The following is a 13,576-nucleotide window of genomic DNA, read 5'->3' on the forward strand; positions in this document are numbered from 1 at the left end:
TACCATGTTAACAGACGGGTAAAGTCAGAACAGATGGCATCGTTTACATTGTTGACTCTCTCTATCTCTATCTCTATCTCACTCTCTCTCTCTCGCGCTCTCTCTCTCTCTCTCTCTCTCTTTATTTCTACAGCACACATTCTCCCTTTTTGTCTCTATCTCTTCGCTTACTAATTGCAATGTAAAGTGTTTAGACACAATTTGGCTGGGTCTTTGCTTCCATGTACTTGATGCCAGACACAAATGGCTCCAATTAAGTATGTGTGGGTTGTCCTGCTTATTCCTGACTTTTGCTATTCATTTCGAAGCACTCAAATGGACTGGAATAACAAACATGCAGCAATAAGCAAAAGTTGACCAAAATCATTTTAATGTATAATGATAATTTCCTTTTCAATTATAATCCCCATATCCAGACCCAGAACGATTTAAGGTTTCACCTATATACATACATAGATACGCAGCCCAAATGTATACATATATACGTGTAAATATATCTACATATGTATATGTGGTAGTTTTTGCGGTCATGGTCACAACGCTGTCATTTCCAATTAAAAAGGTCATGCCCGAAAAAAAAAAAAATTTACAACTGGAGATATAAAAATACTCGTAATTAATGCCCAGCCAACATATACAAACTATATTGCTGGCGATGGTGGAGTTTGCTGCTGCTGCTGCTGTTGGCCGGTTGGCTGGTTGGTTGTCTGGTTGGCGTTGGGCTTTTCATGTTATTTAACCCATTTAACTCCTAATTAATACACTTCACACAAATTTATTTTAATTACATAAAATAAACCAAATATTTATGCATGTTTGTATGTAACATTCGACTGAAAACGCACGCACACTCACACACATGCTCATACACACACATACATTTCCACACATTCAGATATACTGGCGATCAGGGATAGCAAGCGAGAATGTTTCCTTGAGCTAAGTGATTCGGCAGAACAAGACCCTTGGGGCAAAGCCTACCAGACGGTGGTCAAACGAGTACACGGAAACAGGCAGTCATCCCCATCAGACACAACCACTGTACGCTCCATCGTCAGCAGCCTATTTCCCGACGCCCCGGAGTTATCGCATGTGTCTCCCTTGGGGACACACCTTCAAGTGGAAGAATGCTCACTTGCTAAGGTCATCGAGACGGTGAGGCGTCAAAAAGCCAAATAAAGCCCCGGGTCCCGACTCTATCCCCAACATCGCACTTAAACTGGCAGTAACGATACACCCTCATGTATTCACGGAGTTGTACTCAAAATGCATAAGAGAAGGAGTCTTTCCCACCAGGTGGAAGTTACAAAACCTTGTGTTGTTGCCCAAGCCCGGAAAACCACCAGACGAGGCATCCTCGTATAGGCCCATTTGCCTGTTGGATACAGCTGGCAAGGTGCTGGAGTCGATGCTTTGCTCGAGACTGCAGTCGGCGATATTAGCAGGCGGGGGCTTATCCGAGCACCAGTTCGGATTCAGAAAGGCCAGATCTACAATCGACGCAATAAACCGTGTGGTTCACTTGGCAGCTGAGGCAATCGACGGCTCTAGATGGAAAGGCGGCAGTAAAGAATACTGTATCGTGGTGACGCTCGACGTGAAGAACGCGTATAACTCAGCAAGGTGGGATCGCATACTGGACGCGTTGGCAACATTCAATATCCCAAGCTACTTGATAAACTGCGTGCGGAGCTACTTTCGCGACAGGAGAATCCGATACTTAACGGATGATGGCATGGAAGAAAAAGGGGTATCGGCTGGTGTTCCACAAGGATCCGTCCTGGGCCCCTTCTTATGGAACATCATGTACGACGGAGTCCTGCGCCTTGAGTTCGAGCAGCACACACACATTGTCGGGTTTGCTGACGACGTCGCTCTGGTGGTTTCGGCCAAGGACCTTCACGTCGCCGAAGAGCGTTGTAGCGTGGCGATAGCCAAAGTTGGCCACTGGCTATCGGCCGCAGGGCTTAAATTGGCAGCGCAAAAGACCGAGGCGGTGCTCATTAGCAGCAGGAAGCGCGTCGAAACCGCAAAAATCAGAGTAGGTGACTCCCTCGTGGTATCCAAGCGTGCCATTAAATACCTAGGTGTCATGCTTGACACTAGATTGTCCTTCAAGGAGCACTTAGAATACTGCAGTAACAAGGCAGCTGCGTCGGCCCGGTCCCTAGCCCGTATATTGCTGAATACGCGTGGCCCGAAGCAAGGACGGCGCCTGCTACTATCGAGCTTAGTAAAATCCACTGCCCTGTACGCAGTTCCTTCGTGGATTAAAGGTGTGGAGGTTAGGAGCTACAGGAGGAGCCTCGAGTCAACTCATCGTCTAAGTGCTATTAGGGTGTGTAGCGCTTTCCGCACCATATCCGATGACGCAGCCCTGGTGATCGCTGGAATGATGCCCATCGATGAATGTGCGGCAATTGCGTCGGCCACGTTTGTAGCATCAAGGCAATCAAGTGGCAGCAACATAACCCAACCAAGAGGACAGGCGCGACTCATGGCATGGCAGCACTCCATGCGCAGATGGCAAGAGAGGTGGGACTCCTCGCCCAAGGGACGGTGGACCCATGCACTAATCCCGGACATCACACAATGGGTGTCGAGGAAGCATGGTGAGGTTGACTACTACCTTACTCAGCTCATGAGCGGCCACGGGTGCTTCAGGAGTTACCTGAAGAGGTTCCACCACGATGTCTCCGACGAGTGCACATGGTGCGGCGCTGGCATCATAGAAGATTCGAGTCATGTGCTGCAACACTGCCCAAGATTTGACGAGGAAAGACAGCGGTTGGAGAGGGTCATGGGCGAGCCGGTGACGCAGTGTAACCTCGCCGGGTTGATGGTCGCAAACTCTAACGTGTGGCAGGCGGCCGCCGCCTTCGCCGCACACGTGATGAAAAAACTTAGGCAGTTGGAGAGGGAAAGGTCGGCGAATTAAAGAAGCTCACGGTCTGTCAAATCGCCACCGCAATTGCTGGACGAAGGAACCCTCCAATTCGATGTTTCTCTCCGCATTAAGGTGAAAATGAATTTACCGCATGGCCATTTGTGGCCCTGGATGGATAGAATTAATTGAAAAACTTTACTCAATGAGCTTTTTCGTTGGCTAATTGTCAAATATATGAAATAATTCCCGAAATTGAGAATCTGTTACTCATTTCAACTAATTATGCCAAAAGAGCAATACGAAATGTGTTTCAAATGCGGCCTTTGTCGAAATCGCTTTGTATTGCTTGAATAAGAAATAACTAAAAGAGAAACAAAAAAGAAGGAAGTAAGTCTCCTCGTCGACTTCGGTATACCATTTATCTGTCTTATTTTTACACGCCAACGGCCAACTCCGCCCTTATGGTTCAAATAATGAACAACGTCTATATGCTTAACTTGTACTATTTTCAGCTCGGTATTGATAAAATTTGGTATGTCGCAGGCTGATCAAGAATATACATATATGCTTTACAATCCTTAGATCTTAGCGATCTATCAATGTCCTTCTGTCCGCTTGTCTATCAGTTTGTCGTCCATATGAACACCTAAATCTCAGTAATCAAGTTTATTTCTTGTACAAAGAAATATTACATTCAGTAAAATGACTTATTATCATCGTTTCTCATAATCCGGAATATAAACTTCCCTACTTTGTATTTGATTGTCTAGTATTTTAGCATAACTTAAGTCCAACACAAAAATATATTTAGTCTCTCTTCGTTGCTTCGTCGTACACAACAAATACAATAAAAAAAAAAAAAAATAAAAAAAAAAAAAAAACATCTTTTTATATCTTTTACTCTTTTAGGTTAAGTATAAAGTGATAAATTAAAAACATTCCTTACACATTATCATACGTTGAACAGGGTGAGTATATCTCAACGATCTTAACCATTATGTAATTAACCTTGGAATGCATTCAGTGTGGCTTCTTCCTCTTCAATTATGGGATACTGGTCACATGGTTCTTAATAAGCTAAACTAACCTAACCTAACTAAACTGAACCGAACTGACAAAAAAAAATAAACAAATCTATTAGTTGCTTCTCTCACACATATCATACGTTAAACAGGGTGAGTATATCTCAACGATCTTAACCATTATGTAATTAACCTTGGAGTACATTCAGTCCGGCTTCTTCCTCTTCAATTATGGAATACTGGTCACATGGTTCTTAATAACTGAGCCAACCTGGGCTCGATAAAACTGGTTCTGAAAATATACATTTTGATACTAAACGTAACTTATAGAAATTTTTTTTATTTGGGAACTTTTTGGTATATATATAGCTATAATCAGGATCGATCGAAAGTGGCCACAGATGCAGTAGCTATGGTAATTTTAAATATGCTAGTACACACTAGGGAGACACATACATTAAACGGTTAAACTAAGATTCATACAACCAAACACCTTTTATAGTTTAAATTTTTGCAAATTGACATTTTACTTGCCTAGTTATATAGCATTTCGGATATAGTGTCCAGCTTGTAGCAATGACATTCAATTGCTTCTCAAACTGAGGACATTCAATGACATTTTCCAAAAGAAAAAGTTTAGCTTGCTCCATTGCACATATTCAGCTTTTCCTTTTTCTTTCAATTTTATCTTTAATGTTTGAAGAATTTACATAAATTTTGCAAGCAAGTTGCAACTTTTCTACATTCGAATTCGTTTTGCCGCCGAAAAAAAATTCGACAACAACTTTAAACTTGTTGAGAACTGTTCGTCGTGTTGCCGTTTCTGTTCCCCACCCGTCTTCTTCCCCATTTCCTTAGCCGTTTTCATCTTCATCTGGTTCTCTTTATGTACTTTCTTTGGCCAACATGTCGCCTGCTTATTATTGACTGCCACAAGCGCCATGCCGGCCCATTTGGGCCATCAACTAATGTTGTTTGCCAACTTTGTCTGCTCTTTCTCGTGCTTTCTCCGTGTCCCGTTACCCCTCTCTATGGTTTTGCATTTGGCTGTGTAAAAGTGTCGCAAGAAGCACTGTGGGCCCTCGGGCAACTTTATCTGCCATGTAAAAAACTAGTTTTTTCCTCTCTCTCCAACTTGTGCCTCTAGCATTCTTTGTATTTGAAGTTATAGTTGCTTGCTGACACTTTTCGTTTCTACAATTTTATCTGCATTCTTCTTTCGTTTCTTTCTCGCTTCTTTTTAGCTTGACGTCACTTTTTCTTTAGCGCTTGACCGTCGAGCCTTCTCGACAGGAACGCCTGTTAGGGTCCACTTTCCAAACTTCCAAGTGTGCGTGTGTTCCCCTCGATGTTTTGGTTGGTTTTTCGGATTTCTCTTCTCTCTTCTTATATGTATGTATGTAGTTTGCCTTTTGTTGGAAAGTTTTTGCATAATTTGCTATGTGCCGAGCATTTTACTTCGTTTGAAAATTTTAATTTAAACTTTCCATTCCTAGTTTATTTACTAAAAACAAAAGCAGTTAGTTTGGCATGAGTTAAGAGTGCGTTGTTTCATCAACTTAAGCCATATAAACGAGCTCTGTGAAAAATTAGAAACACCAAGCAGCCGCTAGGAATAAAAAAGAAAAACACCAAAAACGAAAACAAAATAGGTATTCACGAAAAATCTCTGAGAAAAAGCGAAATGAGAAGAATAAGAAAATTGCAAGGCAAGCAACCGCCTAGCTGATATCCCATTCAGTTTTGTACAAGTATTGAAGGAAAATATGAAAAACAATTTTCAAAAGTGAGATATCAAAGGCCAGGTCTTTATTGTAATATAAATATTTAATACCGAACAACAGGTGCCCGCAAGAACCCTATGTACACTTATTTTAAAGGGTATCAGAAACAAATTAGAAAACACAAAGCGAGTGTAGTAGGGTTTACAAAAGAGGTATAGGGCTTTAGGCTGGGGCCTGCAGTCTACAAAAAGAATGAGGGAGAAAACAGCAACAAAAAAAAAATAACAGAAAAAATAAAATCAAAGCAGCACATACAGCAATACAAAGCAAAGTTGGTGGCGGCAGGAGAAACGAAACCCAGAGCTAAAACCTTCTTTCTCTCGCCGTTGCCGCATCTCTGGAGACTCTCGTAACGGAGTAAAGTGGCGAAATTAATTAGCCCCCCAGTGCGGCAGCCTGATTACGCGCGAATTTGCCGGAGAACGATGTTAAATCCCATTTCTTCTTCTCCGCATGCGTGCCAAGGACTAGGGACGACGGCGAGACCAGGGGAATGGACGAAGACAAAACGAAAAAAAATAGCATAAATACATACATACATAGGTATCTGTATTATAACGCGAATTTATTTTTTTCGCTCTGATTACGCGAGTAATTTTAATTGCTTGCAACTTAATAACATGCTTAAAATGCACAACAAAAAAAAAAAGAAGGCAAACGAAAAGTACATTGCTGGAAATTGTGGAAATTTTCTGTTTAAGATCATTTGGAGAGAAGTCACACCTCGTGTCGGCTTTGCTGTGTCCGTATATGTACCTCAAGGGCCTCTGCATAGAATGAACAATTTCTGGTCAATCACAAACACAATCAGACTCATGAACACACACACAAACACGTTCGATTGAATTTATGGTCAATGTGCGTTTGTATATGGAGTATTTGCTCAATTGCTGGCCAAAGTCAGTGGAAACGGCATCTAATGCACCTTTTGACTATACGTACGGGATGACGATGAAAGCAATGTTGAAGTTAGGTGGAGTGAACTCACAGGAGGAGTGGAATCATTGATTAATATTGCAAATGCCTGGCAATATTGTTGCCATACGAGCTGCAATTGAACTTCCTTCCATTCCATTCTGCCCATTCTCTGTGGCTGGTACTTAGCTTAGCTTGATTGATTCCTTGTTGCTGTACTGTTATTAACAATAATGAAAGGTTTTCAGCCATTCAAGTACAGGATTTCAAAACAGACAAATGGTAAGATGGAGTAAGAGATAGCAAAGAGAGATATAGTAAGAGCGTGGCTTTAGGTAATGTAGCAAGCAGCCTTTGTTGTGAGTTGGAAAAGCCAATGAAATGTGTGTGGAACAAACGGTTAAAGAGTCTTTGGATAAGGGCTATTGTACTGTTAGCAGCTCTGACAAACTATTCTTTCCTTTACAACTGCATTGCCCATAATTGCCGATGCAAGTAGCTAAAGAAACTTTCAAGAATTTTGAATAGAATGTCTTAAATTAGTTGGAGAAACATTTTTAATGTGATCGTTATTTTCTAGATTCATAACTTTAAGAGTCCATAGTTTCAATAGTGTACTAATGTTAAACACGAAATGGATTAATGTAGACTACTTTAACCGTAGTAGTTTAACCCTACTAGCTTAATTTTAGTAGTGCTAACTATTTCCTACACTATCATCTTTCGCCTTTTCTCAAATTATCAGTTTATTACTTATTAGTTTTTATATAGCTGAAAGTCACTTCTGGTTCGATTGTATTTTCTCAGAAAACTTCATCATGCTCTCATCGAAAAGTAGAGCTTCTTTTAGTAAACTTGTCAGAAACTCATCGTTTAAAGGAGAATTGATTTGATTTCACCGTTTTCCCCACTGACACACACTCACCCACACACACACACACAAAGCATAGAACACCTTCTCCCTGCACCCACTCGATTGAGTCTCATGTGTGTTGACCGTCCTCGAACTGACAGGCTACGCAAAATAGGACATCCGCGACTAGAAAGCAAAAAAAAAAAAGAGGACGAGAAAAACAGAAGAAAAAGAGAATACTGATAGCGTTGAGATTTACGAGCTGCCTGCCAGACGTTATCATACAATAAGATTGATGGCCCATGAGTGGCAGTTGACACTTTTCGTTTCTACAATTTTATCTGCATTCTTCTTTCGTTTCTTTCTCGCTTCTTTTTAGCTTGACGTCACTTTTTCTTTAGCGCTTGACCGTCGAGCCTTCTCGGCAGGAACGCCTGTTAGGATCCACTTTCCAAACTTCCAAGTGTGCGTGTGTTCCCCTCGATGTTTTGGTTGGTTTTTCGGATTTCTCTTCTCTCTTCTTATATGTATGTATGTAGTTTGCCTTTTGTTGGAAATTTTTGCATAATTTGCTATGTGCCGAGCATTTTACTTCGTTTGAAAATTTTAATTTAAACTTTCCATTCCTAGTTTATTTACTAAAAACAAAAGCAGTTAGTTTGGCATGAGTTAAGAGTGCGTTGTTTCATCAACTTAAGCCATATTAACGAGCTCTGTGAAAAATTATAAACACCAAGCAGCCGCCAGGAATAAAAAAGAAAAACACCAATAACGAAAACAAAATAGGTATACACGAAAAATCTCTGAGAAAAAGCGAAATGAGAAGAATAAGAAAATTGCAAGGCAAGTAACCGCCTAGCTGATATCCCATTCAGTTTTGTACAAGTATTGAAGGAAAATATGAAAAACAATTTTCAAAAGTGAGATATCAAAGGCCAGGTCTTTATTGTAATATAAATATTTAATACCGAACAACAGGTGCCCGCAAGAACCCTATGTACACTTATTTTAAAGGGTATCAGAAACAAATTAGAAAACACAAAGCGAGTGTAGTAGGGTATACAAAAGAGGTATAGGGCTTTAGGGTGGTGCCTGCAGTCTACAAAAAGAATGAGGGAGAAAACAGCAACAAAAAAAAAAATAACAGAAAAATAAAATCAAAGCAGCACATACAGCAATACAAAGCAAAGTTGGTGGCGGCAGGAGAAACGAAACCCAGAGCTAAAACCTTCTTTCTCTCGCCGTTGCCGCATCTCTGGAGACTCTCGTAACGGAGTAAAGTGGCGAAATTAATTAGCCCCCAGTGCGGCAGCCTGATTACGCGCGAATACGCCGGAGAACGATGTTAAATCCCATTTCTTCTTCTCCGCATGCGTGCCAAGGACTAGGGGACGACGGCGAGACCAGGGGAATGGACGAAGACAAAACGAAAAAAAATAGCATAAATACATACATACATAGGTATCTGTATTATAACGTGAATTTATCTTTTTCGCTCTGATTACGCGAGTAATTTTAATTGCTTGTAACTTAATAACATGCTTAAAATGCACAACAAAAAAAAAAATTGGCAAGGCAAACGAAAAGTACATTGCTGGAAATTGTGGAAATTTTCTGTTTAAGAGCATTTGGAGAGAAGTCACACCTCGTGTCAGCTTTGGTGTGTCCGTATATGTACCTCAAGGGCCTCTGCATAGAATGAACAATTTCTGGTCAATCACAAACACAATCAGACTCATGAACACACACACAAACACGTTCGATTGAATTTATGGTCAATGTGCGTTTGTATATGGAGTATCTGCTCAATTGCTGGCCAAAGTCAGTGGAAACGGCATCTAATGCACCTTTTGACTATACGTACGGGATGACGATGAAAGCAATGTTGAAGTTAGGTTGAGTGAACTCACAGGAGGAGTGGAATCATTGATTAATATTTGAAATGCCTGGCAATATTGTTGCCATACGAGCTGCAATTGAACTTCCTTCCATTCCATTCTGCCCATTCTCTGTGACGGGTACTTAGCTTAGCTTGATTGATTCCTTGTTGCTGTACTGTTATTAGCAATAATGAAAGGTTTTCAGCCATTCAAGTACAGGATTTCAAAACAGACAAATGGTAAGATGGAGAAAGAGATAGCAAAGAGAGGGAGTGTAAGAGCGTGGCTTTAGGTAATGTAGCAAGCAGCCTTTGTTGTGAGTTGGAAAAGCCAATGAAATGTGTGTGGAACAAACGGTTAAAAAGAGTTTTTGGATTGTAAACATTAGGGAATATTTTAAATAAGCCCGCTCCTCGTCTCAGTGAATTTCCCCGATAATCCGAATTTGGGCACACTCGCTTGTATATAGTCAATAAGACCGCATGTGCACTTAATTTGAAAAAATAAATAAAATCCGGAAATATAAAATCAATCCCAAAGGATTAATTACTTTAAAAAGTAGAGAGTTTACAAATCAGTTGTGGGGTTTGCCCTAAAGAACGTATTTTCATGAAATACACCGAGATTATTAAATTAAAACAAAACCGCATTGTTTGGGTTGCTAGCGGCCAAGGAAGTACCTTGCGACAAAAGAAGCGTTAATTTACCAATTGCGAGCATTGGAAAAAAGTCTTGGTACAGAATCAGTCTGGAGAGTGATGTACCGAAGAGCAGGCAGTCAGCCCAGCAGTGTCTGCAAATGTGTTGCCGGACAACTTGTGGATGTTGGTCTGGAGCCTCTTATTGAGCAGCGCGGCGTGGGAAACATTGAGCAGCCAAGTACACCGGATCAAGTGGGTGCTAACCAGTCGCCGACGATGTCTCGTGAGGGACCTCTGTAGGACCAGACGCGAACGTGCATGTTCGTGGAGCGCACAAGCGAGCGAAACCGACGAATTGTCTTCGATTCTTAGTAGCATCGAGGTGTATACAGCACGTAAAAACCTGGCGGAGCTAAAAACACGTGTTATGGAGCTGGAGGAGAACTCGGGCGGACCGGAATATAATTGGCGCATGAACTTGAAAGATGTCGAAACTACTGTACCTAAATTCTCTGGTGATGGTGATCTGTCCATTCCGTATGGATTCGTGAGCTGGAGGAAAGCAGCAAGAGTGTATGTACTGAGTGATGCCCAATGTTGGTCGTTGGGCAACCGACTGCTGGAGGGATCTGCTAAAGCATACATGACATATGAAAAGACTACAACCTGGAGCGAGCTGAAGGATGCCCTTGTGAAGGTATTTGGCCTACAAGATGACAAACTACGAGATTGCTAACCAGATGAGGAAGCGCTCAATTGGCAAAGGAGAGTCACTCTTGCAGTATTTCATCATTATGCGAAATATTGCTCAGCAGGGCAATGTTGAAGACACCGATGTGGTCAAATACATTGTTGACGGACTACAAGATCGAACCGGATTGTCAGCTCCTTTGTATTATTGTACTTCTCTGAATGAATTGCGAGAGAAGAGTGATGCGTTTTCAATCAGTTCAGCCACCAGCCAAAAACTACGTTCCTCAGGCTCGTCAGACTTCAGACCGTTTGCAGGCCATTACGCCTGCTGCAAAGGATAAGAGATGTTTCAATTGCCGCCAGATTGGTCACTTAATGTTTGACTGTCACGCCCGGAGAGACCAAAGGAAGTTGCTATCGGTGCTTCAAAGTGGGCCATCAGTACCAGGAATTGTCCAATGCGAGCCCAGATCGCCGCCATGAGCTCTAGTGAAGACCCGGACACCATTGATGATAAGTCATTTATTCAATTAGTAAGTTTAAGAATATCTTGTAAAGAGGGATGCACTGATGTTAATAATATTTTTGCCCTATTAGATTCCGGAAGCCCAGTTAGTTTTGCCAGTAGAGCGTTGATGCCGCATTTAGATTGCGATAAATTAGTTAAAAGTTCTTTTCATGGACTGAGCGGTGGCTCTATTCTGACTTTTGGAACAGTCAAATGTTTAGTTCTGTTTTGTAAAAAATATTATGAAATTCAATTTTTAGAGTTATTCCCGATAATATTATGCCGACGCAACTACTTCTTGGTAGAGACGCCTTGAATAAAAATAGGTCTTAAGTTCTCATTGATTGAAAATATAAGAAAATATGAAAAGAATTCTGCATCATTAAAGAGTACCATTGCTTTTGTTTACAAATCCTTCTGTGCATCCCTGTTTACTAAATATCCTAAGCATAATACCATTAGTAATAACACCACTGATCTAGATAATAATTGTAATAACCCTAATGTAAACACGAATGCATCCCCGTTTCGAGAATGGCTAACAGAGTTGCAAACTGTTTGTGCAACGCTGTCAGATACCGGGAATACTACTGTTGGCAGTGAATTTGGATTAGGCGCGATGCGTGAGTGCCGGGACATTGTGCATGAGCATTACATTGACCGATTTTCAATTAATTACGGGTTGCCTAAATATATGATGAGAATATGTCTGACAGATACAACACCATTTCATAGTAGTCCTAGAAGGTTATCATATTATGAAAGAGGAATCGTTTCTAAAACGGTTAGTGAGTTGTTAGCCAATAATGTAATCCGACCAAGCAACTCCCTATGCGTCCGCCATCGTCCTAGTGCGAAAAAAGGATGGCAATATACGAATGTGCGTTGATTATCGAGGTTTAAATAAGAAGACTGTGAGGGATAATTTTCCATTGCCTTTGATAGAAGATTGCCTAGAATACCTGGAGAGCAAGACCGTTTTCTCCGTCATAGATTTGAAAAGTGGCTTTTACCATGTAGGCATGGAAGAGGATTCAATTAAATACACAGCATTCGTTACACCCGATGGGCAGTTCGAATATCTGAGAATGCCTTTTGGTCTAAAGAACGGACCAGCTGTATTTCAGAGATTTATATCGAACATACTTAGTGATATGATTAGAGATCGAGAACTTGTAGTATATATGGACGACATTATTCTTGCCACCCGCACCGTAGATCAGCATCTTAAGTTGTTAGCAAAAAACTGTTAGATCGTTTTATTCAGTACAATTTAGAGCTCAATTTGAAGAAAAGCATTTTCCTACAGAAGAGCATAGATTATTTAGGATATGAAGTCAGTGAAAAGGGAATTTTACCAAATAATACACATTTAAAAGCTATTCAAGAATACCCAGAACCACTTAACAGCAAAGCGTTACACTCGTGCTTAGGCTTATTCTCTTATTTTCGCAAATTTGTTCCGAATTTCTCCAGCATAGCCAAACCGTTAACTGAGTTGCTTAAACAAGGTGGTCCATTTCCGATGAACAAAACCGCTAAAAATGTATTTCTTACATTAAGATCCGCCTTATCCAGTCCCGCCCGTATTAGCTATCTTTAACCCTAACTACGAAACTGAGTTGCATACTGACGCCAGTTCAAATGGCTTCGGTGACTCTTTGATGCAAAGACAGACTGATGGCAAAAATGCATCCAGTCTCTTATTATTCCCGAAAGGCGACAGCCGCCGAGTCCCGTTATCATAGTTTTGAGCTTGAAACTTTGGCCATAATATATGCCGTGCGCCGATTTCGCGTTTATTTAGAACATAGACCATTTTTGATCGTTACCGATTGTAATTCATTGGTCCAAACCTTGAGTAAAAATCAATAAATCCCCGCATTGCGCGGTGGTCGTTGGAATGGAAAACTTTGATTATACCATTGCTCACAGAGCCCGGTTCAAACATGGGCCATGTAGATGCATTAAGTCGGCAAACCGAGTTGTTAGGGAATATTGTAGAAGGTGATTTTGATCCTTGCGATTTATTAGTGAAGAGAGACCAGAATGCCCCAATTGAACCTTGTGAACCGCATATTACTTTTGAGGAAAGTTGGTGTAAAACCGTGTGAGATAGACCTGTGTGAGATAAAACCGTTGAGGTTTGAGACAAAACCGTGTGAGATAGACCTGAGTGAGAAAAACCCAAAGTGAGAAAAACCCCGTGTAAGATAGACCAGTTTGAGAAAAACCTGTGTGGTGCCCGTGTGAGTCCCGTTTGCCTGTGCTCCTTTAGGGAAGAATTATTTAGGACCGTTTGGGACAAACCCGTGTGTCATTTAGCGAAGAGTTGTTTCAGACCGTGTGAGCTATGTTTAGGCAGTAGTCGGCTAAAACTGGTTACAGAATAA

General features: G+C 41.1%; 1 long non-coding RNA gene across 1 annotated transcript; it reads left to right on the forward strand.

Moving 5' to 3' along the window:
- The first annotated feature begins 3,920 nt into the window (after positions 1 to 3,920).
- LOC137575058 (uncharacterized) lies at positions 3,921 to 4,232 on the forward strand. The gene is made up of 2 exons (XR_011032113.1): positions 3,921 to 4,062; positions 4,119 to 4,232. It is a non-coding gene; the product is annotated as an uncharacterized lncRNA (long non-coding RNA).
- The last annotated feature ends 9,344 nt before the right edge of the window (positions 4,233 to 13,576 follow it).

The sequence above is a fragment of the Drosophila tropicalis genome, unplaced genomic scaffold (genome assembly GCF_018151085.1).
Source record: "Drosophila tropicalis isolate 14030-0801.00 unplaced genomic scaffold, ASM1815108v1 contig_56, whole genome shotgun sequence".
NCBI classification, from domain to species: domain Eukaryota; kingdom Metazoa; phylum Arthropoda; class Insecta; order Diptera; family Drosophilidae; genus Drosophila; species Drosophila tropicalis.